This window comes from Clavelina lepadiformis, chromosome 5 (assembly GCF_947623445.1).
Source record: "Clavelina lepadiformis chromosome 5, kaClaLepa1.1, whole genome shotgun sequence".
Taxonomy (NCBI): domain Eukaryota; kingdom Metazoa; phylum Chordata; class Ascidiacea; order Aplousobranchia; family Clavelinidae; genus Clavelina; species Clavelina lepadiformis.
In genome coordinates this window covers 1,444,443-1,454,601 of record NC_135244.1, presented here as the reverse complement: position 1 = coordinate 1,454,601, position 10,159 = coordinate 1,444,443, and positions in this window count along the sequence as shown.

The window sequence follows — 10,159 nt, the reverse complement described above, 5'->3', positions numbered from 1 at the left end:
TATGATACAGGTTACAATTTTGAAACGCCGTATACGACGATGACTCGCTTGTCATATGTTTCCATTGTATTCATATATTTCAAGATAGTATCAACTTACGAATTGCGAAGGTGGATAATTTCTTGTAACTTAATTGTAATGATGGTTGTGTAAAATATTAAATTCTACGATTATTTGAGAGTTTACTGAAATTTTTGAAAGAAAGTTGCTAATCACCTTGTTGGGTCGTCTGTGGCCAATTTTTTAAACTTCGCCTGTAATGACATCACATTTGCTCATAATGACGATTTTCTTAATCACTGTGAGCCAGTTCTACTGAAGAATGCATTTGTTTCAATTTCACAATTTTCAATTGAAATTTGTATTTTATTCAAGCTTTGCAAAACATTTTAGCAGCTGGCACTTGAGTATTCTTGTGCTTTGTTGTATTATTTTGATAATCTGCTGCATTTCCACGTGCAATGGTGCAACTTCCTCCTTAGTTATGAGCAAATTAACATCAATTTGATTTCTAATATCATTAATAATTTCATTTGTTAAAGCTGGCTTTCTAATTTCGTTTATCGCTCAAATCTATGTATTTCCTATACCAGCATTTTTGCTTCTTTTACAAAATGTCATTCTATATTAAACAAAATTTGTTTTTTATAAAGTCTCCGTTATTCATTGCCATCTGCAGAATTTCAATGTTTCAATGAACGTCCACAAACACTTTTCAATAGAATTGGTAAACTATTGTTTGTGGTAGCACAAAATAACGTTTGTGTAGGTCAACTTCGCTTGACTTTACGTTTTTAGTTTATTACATCACTTTCATGTTTGCCAAGGTAACGTATAAGGACCCAACACAGCTATGCTATGCAAATAACCACCGTTTCAATTTTCGCACTTTTTGGTTTTTGGGTTAGTATAAGGAAACAATTTTAGATTATTTTCTTTAATTAATCACACATTAACGGCCTCCCCCTGTCGGCAGCTTCTCTTTATAATCCGCCGGATACGTCAGTTCTGTGACTAAAAGATTCTTGGAACCAACATTTGATTTAAGTGCGACAGAAGATGATATATTTTGACCTTGAATGTCTAAGACTGAACGTGGCAGATCAGATTCTGTTAACTGGCATCAACAACTGCATTTGCAGTATTTAGCTTTTTTCATTCCCATCTGTTCGCACTGACAAGTTTTTAAGTTATCGGCATTCTCCTTCAGCGCAACTATTAGCATCTTTAGTTAAGTTTTCATTTTAAGCGACAAAATTTTTGTAACACGTCATTTAATGACTGCTAGGCTTCTTTACGTTTTCCCCATTTGAGAGGAAGTTGTTTATTATATGACAACACGCATTATGGAGTGAAAATTACTTAGCTAGCCTATAGGTCGCTAATTTGCTAATCTTTGACGAGAAACCTTTCATTTAACTCGGACAGGTAAATGCTAGATAGTCTACAACCTATAAAATCTCTCTGCACTTCTGCAGGAACGAACTAGGCCTTATTATTTTGTCTATAAATTTCGATAATTATATAATCATATATTTGCTTTTTTTCTACTTTTTCACTTTGGGTGGTACTATGACAAATTTATTTTGTTGCTGTATTACTTGTGTGAAGTATTACACAACAAACACTTCTGTCATAATGACCGGCTTCACTGGCGGCTGTAGCAATATGAGCGAGGGCGATTGGTGATTGATGACTTGTTTTGCTTCTGCTTCGATGATATTTGTTCTCATTTCTCAAACGGCGTGACTATGCTGTTAGCTGCTTAATTCTGTCCATACAAATTACTAAATGATAAAGTTCCCATTTTGTTTATTATTAGACACAAAGGCTTTTGCCTTTGGGCAAAACTTTTTGCTTGTTACATTGCGCAGTAGTAATAAGTGAAATCGATAACATAAAAAGGGGGAGATTGCAAACAATGCAAAAGTATATATAGGGCACACCGGTTGAAGCGAGGAAATTGATCTGACGTCATTGCGCAGTCTTAACAAGTGAATGAGAAAAGTAGCAACTCATGACTCGTGACGTAACCGTCAGAGTACGCTTGGTCACTTCATCAGGAGTCTGGGATGAACTAAAGTTAATAGAAAACAAAGTTAATGGTTATTTTGTGTTTTTCCGTTAATTTTAGGGTGGACCATGGCCTATATAAAATAAAACGTTCATCGCCGACTTTCACAGACAATCTTCGGTGAAGCCCTTTTTTCGATAATTTTTAAGACATGATTATTTTCGGGCTAGCCGGTACGTCGCAGATCGCACGCATTTCATACGCTTTCTGTTTGTTGAAACATCACGTTACGTACATGTTTGTATACGTGAATATTTTTACAGTGCGAATATAAACTTAAATCATTTGTTTTTGCAAACACACTTATTGTTTAAATCTCTTTGGTTTTGGAACCCATATTCTTTGCTCAGTTGGCAAACTATTGAATTTAGTTGATGCAACATTTTATGAATGAAAAAAAAAGAAAAAAGCAAACTTGTACACTTGGTGCCATCCGTTGTCATAGTAAACGGAATAACCTACCGACCGTTGCGTTTTGTATATATGTTGCCTTTGCCAGGCTGGCGAGTGTGTGTTGTTTTGGGTTCCATGACATTTGACCGCGGGAAATTGACCGCGAACAAACTAACCGGGAACAGACTGACCGGAATGAAAATTGACCGGGAGGTAAATTGACCGTGCAAGTGCTGAATTATTGTGTTTAAGTTGATTGTAGTATATGATATGTAAAGTAAATATTTGTTTGTAACTATTTCCTTTGTTTTTAACAAAAAAATTTTTTATTTCAATACGCATTGAAACGTTTATTGAAATAAACAGAAATATTTCCGGAAATACGAGTAACAACATTAAAAGAAGTTCACTGCAAAACACATATGACAATAATGACACTACATAATAAGGGCACTAAAATTTACACAAACTGTTATTTGACAAATAAGGAAGTTTATTGCACAAATTGTAGGTTGTGGGCGATGCCTCTGAGAAAATCTAATATGTCACTGTTTGCAAAATCTTCAACGATGGTTTGAAGTCGCGCATCCAGATCCTTGTATTTTCTCCTTTTGGCAGGAGGCCCTTGGGCACAGAGCGCCTCAAACTTGTTTTTGTTTATGTTCTGCAATTTCCTCAAAGCTTCTATTAATTTCCAAATGGTTGGGTGTTGCATTGATAACATTTTGTTTATTAGATTGTGGTGACCTTCAACTTTGTTGTTGGTTCTGGCTTCGCCATTTAACACCCGAACATGGACGTTCCAGAAGTCATGTGAATATGGCGGGTCTCGTCAGAGCTGAGTTCGAAAGCGACGCCCGATGTAAGTACGCTTAAAGTAGTCGAGAAGCGGAAGCATTTCGTCAGGCACAACTTCCTCTAATGTTTCAAAGGCCTCAATCAGATGATGTATTGGAACAAATGCCAAAGCCGGTATGTGACGCAGCAGTAGTGCAAATTCTGGATCATTTTATACCGGCCGTTGGGTGTTTCTTTGGTTTGTCGCTGGTTGGCGCCCTCGGGACGTTCCCAGCATGTGTTGTGTTGTTGTGTTCCTACGTTCGTTTCACCACGCCATTCGCTTTCTGCTTTACTTGCGCACACAGGACAGATGATTCGATTAAAGTCTTAAACTAAGATGGTTGTGTTTTAACTTTAATATATGAGCGAAGCTAGCTTACAATTAAAACAACAGCCTTCTGAGTCAGGAGTCAGCAACGGATTAAACTAACGACGTACAAGCTTTAGCCTTCGCCATATATTCTGGTGACCCCGACGACAACTTTGAAGAAATGTCTTACCTACGACCTACACAAGGTAATTTTTCCACTTTACATCATAGTCAGGGCCATGCCCAGGCTGCTTCTTCGCCGCACGCCCCGTCCTGTAGCAATGGTCCTTGCGATTTAGCTTTTGGTGTGTCAGAGCCTCCTCAGATCGAGAGCGTTGATATTCCTTTAATTGACTTCGGAGTTGATTCACCGCTAGATTTGCCGCGAAGTTTACATCGCCGTCCGACACCAGGTCGCTCTGTGCAGTTGTCCGCAACCAACCCGTTTCTTCCAGACGTCCACTCGACACCGCTTAGCCATTCTCCGGAACCCAAAGCCGTCAAACTCCCGTCTTTCTGGCCTGGCCGCGCTACCCTATGGTTTGAGTTGGTAGAAATTCAATTTAGAAGGGCTAACATTTCGGCTAACGATAAATTTGACCACGTAGTTTTAGCGCTTGATCCAGCACACGCTGAACGCGTCGCCAGCGTTCTTTGCAGTCCATCATCATCTTACGATGATTTAAAAGCCGCATTGCTCAATAAGTTTGGACCGAGCTTGAATGAACGTTTGAGCGCACTTTTGGACAGCAGGACCTTTCAAGGCAAAAAGCCGAGTGATACTTTAGAACACATGAAGTCACTCTTGGGCTCGTACAGTTTAGACCAGTGATTCCCAAACTGTGTGCCGCCACAGATTCTCAGGTGTGCCGCGAATCTTTTTGGAATTTTGGAAAAGAACTTATAAATATTTAAAATAAGGCATGCAGACAAGCATATGCGACTTAAAAGCTTTCTAGCTGCTTCAATAGCTGAGAAATAAGCACATGTGACGATGAAACCAATTATAGCATTGTTGATAGAGTAGGGTAATTTTTTAAAGCAACATTTCTTCTCTTGTAAGTGTGCCGCGAGCGTTTTCTAATTTTTCTAGTGTGCCGCGAGCGTTTTCTAATTTTTCTAGTGTGCCACAAGCTGAAAAAGTTTGGGAACCACTGGTTTAGACAATGAGATGGCGTATAATCTATTGCGCAAGTTGTTTTTGGACAGTTTGGATTATCAAATGATGTTAAAAATCGATCCAGAACGTGATTTGGACAAACTTGCGCTTAAGGCGGACGAAATCATGGCTATTAAAAAACCAGTCTCAGCCAATCTGGTCCCACGCCAGAGTGTTATTAATGAGCTGTTCGAAACAAAATTGGATGAGCTTACCGAGCAACTAAACAAACTAGACCAGCATATGCGACCTACAGCCTCAACCACGCCCCATTCAGCGCCGCCATTGTCCAGAGTACCACAAGCTTCGCCCACGGAATATCACCAACGTGACCGTTTTCATGGTCTTCGCCAATCTGGCCCAACCAGTTTCGGTCGTCGATTCAACAGGGAATACTCTGGTCAAGAGCAGGACTCCGATTTTCATGGGTTATGTTTCTACCATTCTAAGTTTGGTCATCGAGCTTTTCAGTGCAAGCCACCTTGCAACTGGAATAGCCGTCAAAATGCTCCAAAAAATGCTTAGGCCGGAATTTGTGCGTGGTCCACAATCCCGGCGTATCCATCAGTACCACAAAACTCGACCACAACTCAACCATTAGTAATTTGTTTTTTGCCACCGATCCCACTTCCAAAGTCGAGTATTTAATCGACACCGGTTGTCAGTTTAGTTTGTTTCCTTTATCGCTTACTTGTCACGATAATGCGCAACAAACTGGTTTTCTTTCCACTTTGAATAATAGTCGCATCCATACTTACGGTTACAAATCCATTGACGTCTGTCTCCATGAGTTCACTTGCAAGTTTCAATTTACTTTCGCTTTAGCGGACATCCCTTATCCGATTCTCGGTGCGGATTTCTTGAAACGTTTTAACTTGTTGGTTGACGTCGGCGGCAAGCGTCTGGTTCAACTTGACGAGGCCAGGCAAAGTACTTTCGACGCCAGAGAAAGTTCACCTTTTTCAGCACAAGCGCTCAGCGCGCCGTCTGATGAGATTTTGGCTAAATTTCGCAGCGTCTACCCAGAGGTCTTTGATGCGTCTTTACGGTCACGTGTAATCAAACACAATGTGCAGCATAAAATCGAGACGACCGGCCCACCGGTCCATTCTCCTGGGAGGCGCTTATCTCCCGAGAAACTTCGCGTAGCTAAAGAGGAGCTTGTTAATATGATCAATCAACGAATCAAGGCATCATTGAACCCAGCAACTCCACATGGTCTAGTCCCATGCACTTGGTAAAAAAATCAAACGGTGGTGTGAGAATTGTAGGGCATTTTCGTAATCTCAACCTTGTCACCAAATCTGACCGTTACAAAATTCCGAACCTGCGAGATTTCACGAGTGAGTTACACGATGCAAAAGTCTTCTCTAAGTGTGACTTATTAAAGGCATTCTTTCAAATCCCCATTGCCCCCAAAGATAAAGAAAAGACAGCTTTCCTTTGTCCTTTTGGTTTATACCAGTATACAAGAATGCCACTGGGTCTCAAATGTTCTGCTCAAAGCTTTCAACGTTTTATGGATTCAATTGCAAGAGATCTAAAATTTTGTTTCGTTTACCTTGATGACGTCTTAGTGTTTTCTCGTAATCACGAGGAACATTTGCAACATCTACACATATTATTCAAACGTTTATCTGCTCATGGCGTTGTTGTTAATCCCGAAAAGTGTCAGTTGGCTGTCTACTCGCTCTCGTTTCTGGGTCACAGTGTGAGCGCAGCAGGAATTCTCCCACTTGAGTCAAAAGTTCAGGCAATTATTGAATTTAAAAAACCGAGTAACCGACTGTCGTTCGCCAGTTAAAGCGTTTCCTTGGTATGGTCACGTTCTACAGACGTTTTTTAAAAAATAGTGCCGAAACGTTACACCCTTTGAATAAATTGTTGGTACCGACGAGCAATAGCACCAGATCGATCGTTTGGTCCGACTCTACGATAGAGGCGTTCAACAAAATTAAAGGGCAGTTAACACAGGTCGTTGCCTTGGCACATCCAGTCCCGGACGCACCTACCCAGATTGCTTCCGACGCCTCTGCTGTCGCTTGTGGCGCGGTCCTGCAGCAGGAGATTGAAGGTTGCTGGAAACCGTTGGCATTTTTTTCCAAACCGTTCACAGACGCACAAATCAAATACAGTGTGTTTGACAAAGAATTATGCGCACGTTATCTCGCGGTTCAACATTTTCGATATTTCATCGAAGGACGTGAGTTTTCGTTATTAATTGACCACAGACCGATTGTTGACGCGATCAAGACTCGCACAACCGAAGCTTCGCCTCGACAAGAACGATACTTCTCTTATATCTCAGAATTCACCAATGATATTCCTTATATACCAGGCTCGGAAAACATGACTGCCGATTTTCTTTCTCGCATTGACGTACACGCCCTCTACACGACCTCCGATGGAATTGATTACACCAAGATGGCCATTTCTCAGCATAAAGCCGATTTCCAAGCGGAGATTGACGACCAAAAATTCACACTTACTGTAGAAAAACGGCTTATATCAGATTCCGGCCTTTCGCTGCTCGGTGCGGTGTCGGAGAAAGGTTTTCGCCCCATTGTCCCCAGGGACTTTAGACGACAGGTTTTTCATATACATCACGATTTATCTCACCCTGGTGCACGCGGCACTTTAAAATTAATTGCTGAGCGTTATGTTTGGACAGGAATGAGAAAAGACGTTAAGGATTGGTGCAGGGCTTGCCTTCATTGTGGGCAATCGAAGATTCAACGTCACACTGTGGCACCCTTAATGAAGTTTCCCCCGCCGTCGGATCGCTTTGAAAGGATTCACTTAGACCTGGTTGGCCCATTAACAGACTCAAACGGGTACACGTATCTCTTAACCATCATTTGTAGCTTCAGTAGATGGACGGAAGTTATTCCTTTACATAACAAATCATCCCAAACAGTTACTTCTGCTTTCATTTTAAATTTCATAGGTCGTTTCGGCTGTCCTCTGGAAATTGTTTCGGACAGAGGCACGGAATGGACGTCCGCGCTCTTCGCTGAACTCTGTTCGTTCATAGGTGCGAAACACAAGCAGACCTGCGCATACAGACCTAGCTGCAACGGACAAATTGAAAGGCAACATCGAACGTTAAAGAGCGCCCTCAAGTGTCATGCGGTTGGAAATGACTGGTACCACAAACTCGGTTGGATTTTGTTAGGTATTCGAACGACCTGGAAGGAAGACATCAACGGTTCAATGGCAGAGTATCTTTATGGTACTACTTTACGTCTCCCAGCGCAATTTTTTACACCACGTGACCAGATGCAGCTGCCCAATACAAATTTTGTGACGGATTTGTCTCAGTTTATGACGACAGTGAGATACAAGACTCCTCGTTCCCCCACCAACAGGAAAGTTCACGTTGACCCGCGCTTACTTACCTGCTCTCATGTCTTTGTCAGGAACGATGCAATCCGCAAACCCTTAGACAGACCATACCGAGGGCCATTTAAGGTAGTTTCGCGGTTTAAAAAACACTTTATTCTGGACTATCGCACTCATCAAGACAGCGTCAGCATTGATCGTTTGAAGCCATCTTTTATCGATATGCTTGCGGATCTACAACCTACTGTTAACGAAGACACTTTGGATCCAGATGACGGACATCCCGAAAGCGTGGTTTTCGGTCATATCAATCTCAGCGACAATGACGAAGATTCACCTGGACAAACAGCCGACCTTGGATGCGATGAAGACGTTGAAACAGCGCACGCTGAAACATTTACGAGACGTGGCAGGCCAGTCAGGAGACCTGCTCGGTATTTGGACACCCCGTAATGATTTTGTGTATGCATTGTTTATTTTATATGTACCATGTAGGAGTATAGCGTTTCCAATTTGTTGTATATATTTTTTCAAGCCTACAAAGGGTAAATTGAGTTTGACGTCTAGCCTATAGCCCTACACTCCATGCATCATGTACTATCGCTGGAATTTAAATTAAAATTAGTTCGACCTAGTCTCTTGTTGCCCAGTTGTCACTTTGTCGTGCTTGTCAAGGGTTTATTATAACCTTTGGCAAATATCTCTCACAATCTGGTGTTACGTGTGATAGCGTTAGACTGCCGATTGTGCTTATCTTAAAGGCCTTAATTGCCACGCTCACTGATGGCCTTAATTGACATGTTCTCTGACGGTTAACCCCTGCCGTGGAGAAATATTTTTTCTGCGTTCTTTTGTTATGGTGTACACTGTACACATAGTGGCTGTTTTTGGGCGACCTACCCACTGCTGACGCTACTACACTTATTCTTATTTTTTTTATTGCACGATACTTCAAGACTGTGGCGCTGAGATGTTACCCAAATTTACTGTTGTACAATTTATGACTGTAATACCATTTCTACAAAATTTTACATCTGATGATTTGTGATATATGTTGGAATTTTCTTATTTTCGCAGTTCAACCCATTTTGCAACTTTTGTGTGTAATCATAGTTGTAGCTGGTGTAGGCTATATGTAAATTGTGCTTTATTCACTGTTCGTTGAAAACGTATGTTATTATTAGATCACATTTTGTTTCTTCATCGTTTACCGCCCCTTTTTCATTCTTGCCGGGGAAGGAAAGATGTTATGTAGCGGCCGTTGGGTGTTTGTTTGGTTTGTCGCTGGTTGGCGCCCTCGCGACGTTCCCAGCATGTGTTGTGTTGTTGTGTTCCTACGTTCGTTTCACCACGCCATTCGCTTTCTGCTTTACTTGCGCACACAGGACAGATGATTCGATTAAAGTCTTAAACTAAGATGGTTGTGTTTTAACTTTAATATATGAGCGAAGCTAGCTTACAATTAAAACAGCAGCCTTCTGAGTCAGGAGTCAGCAACGGATTAAACTAACGACGTACAAGCTTTAGCCTTCGCCATAATTTTGATACCTTCTTTGAAGTCCGATTTGCTGCATGTGCTTCCTGACATTTTGATTTAAATGAAAAAAGCAACCACTTAGGCCTACTGTGAGGTCATCATAGTCAAACACCATCCGAATTGCATTTATTGCAGACATTTCAAAATCAACCAAAAAACTTGTTGGATGTGCATTTGGTATCAGTTGCCACACTGCGCGAAATAACCGCTCATATGTTTCTTGTGCTTTGTTCGGTAGTAAACAGTACAACGCTGGGACAAGGTCGCCATGTCGTGAAGCATGGATAGAGTAAACCTGTGAAAATATTGGCGGGGTAACCTTGAACGTCCCATCAGCTTGCCAGTTTTCTGATAATTCTAGTACTCTTTTGCTCTCTTCGGTGCCAAAAATTAATATCCTATTTTCTTCAGCTCCTGAGTCATACTGCTGTCTCACTCTCCAGTCTCCACCTGCTGGGCTTCTCCAACTCTTTTTGCAATTTACAATTATTAGTATAACCATAA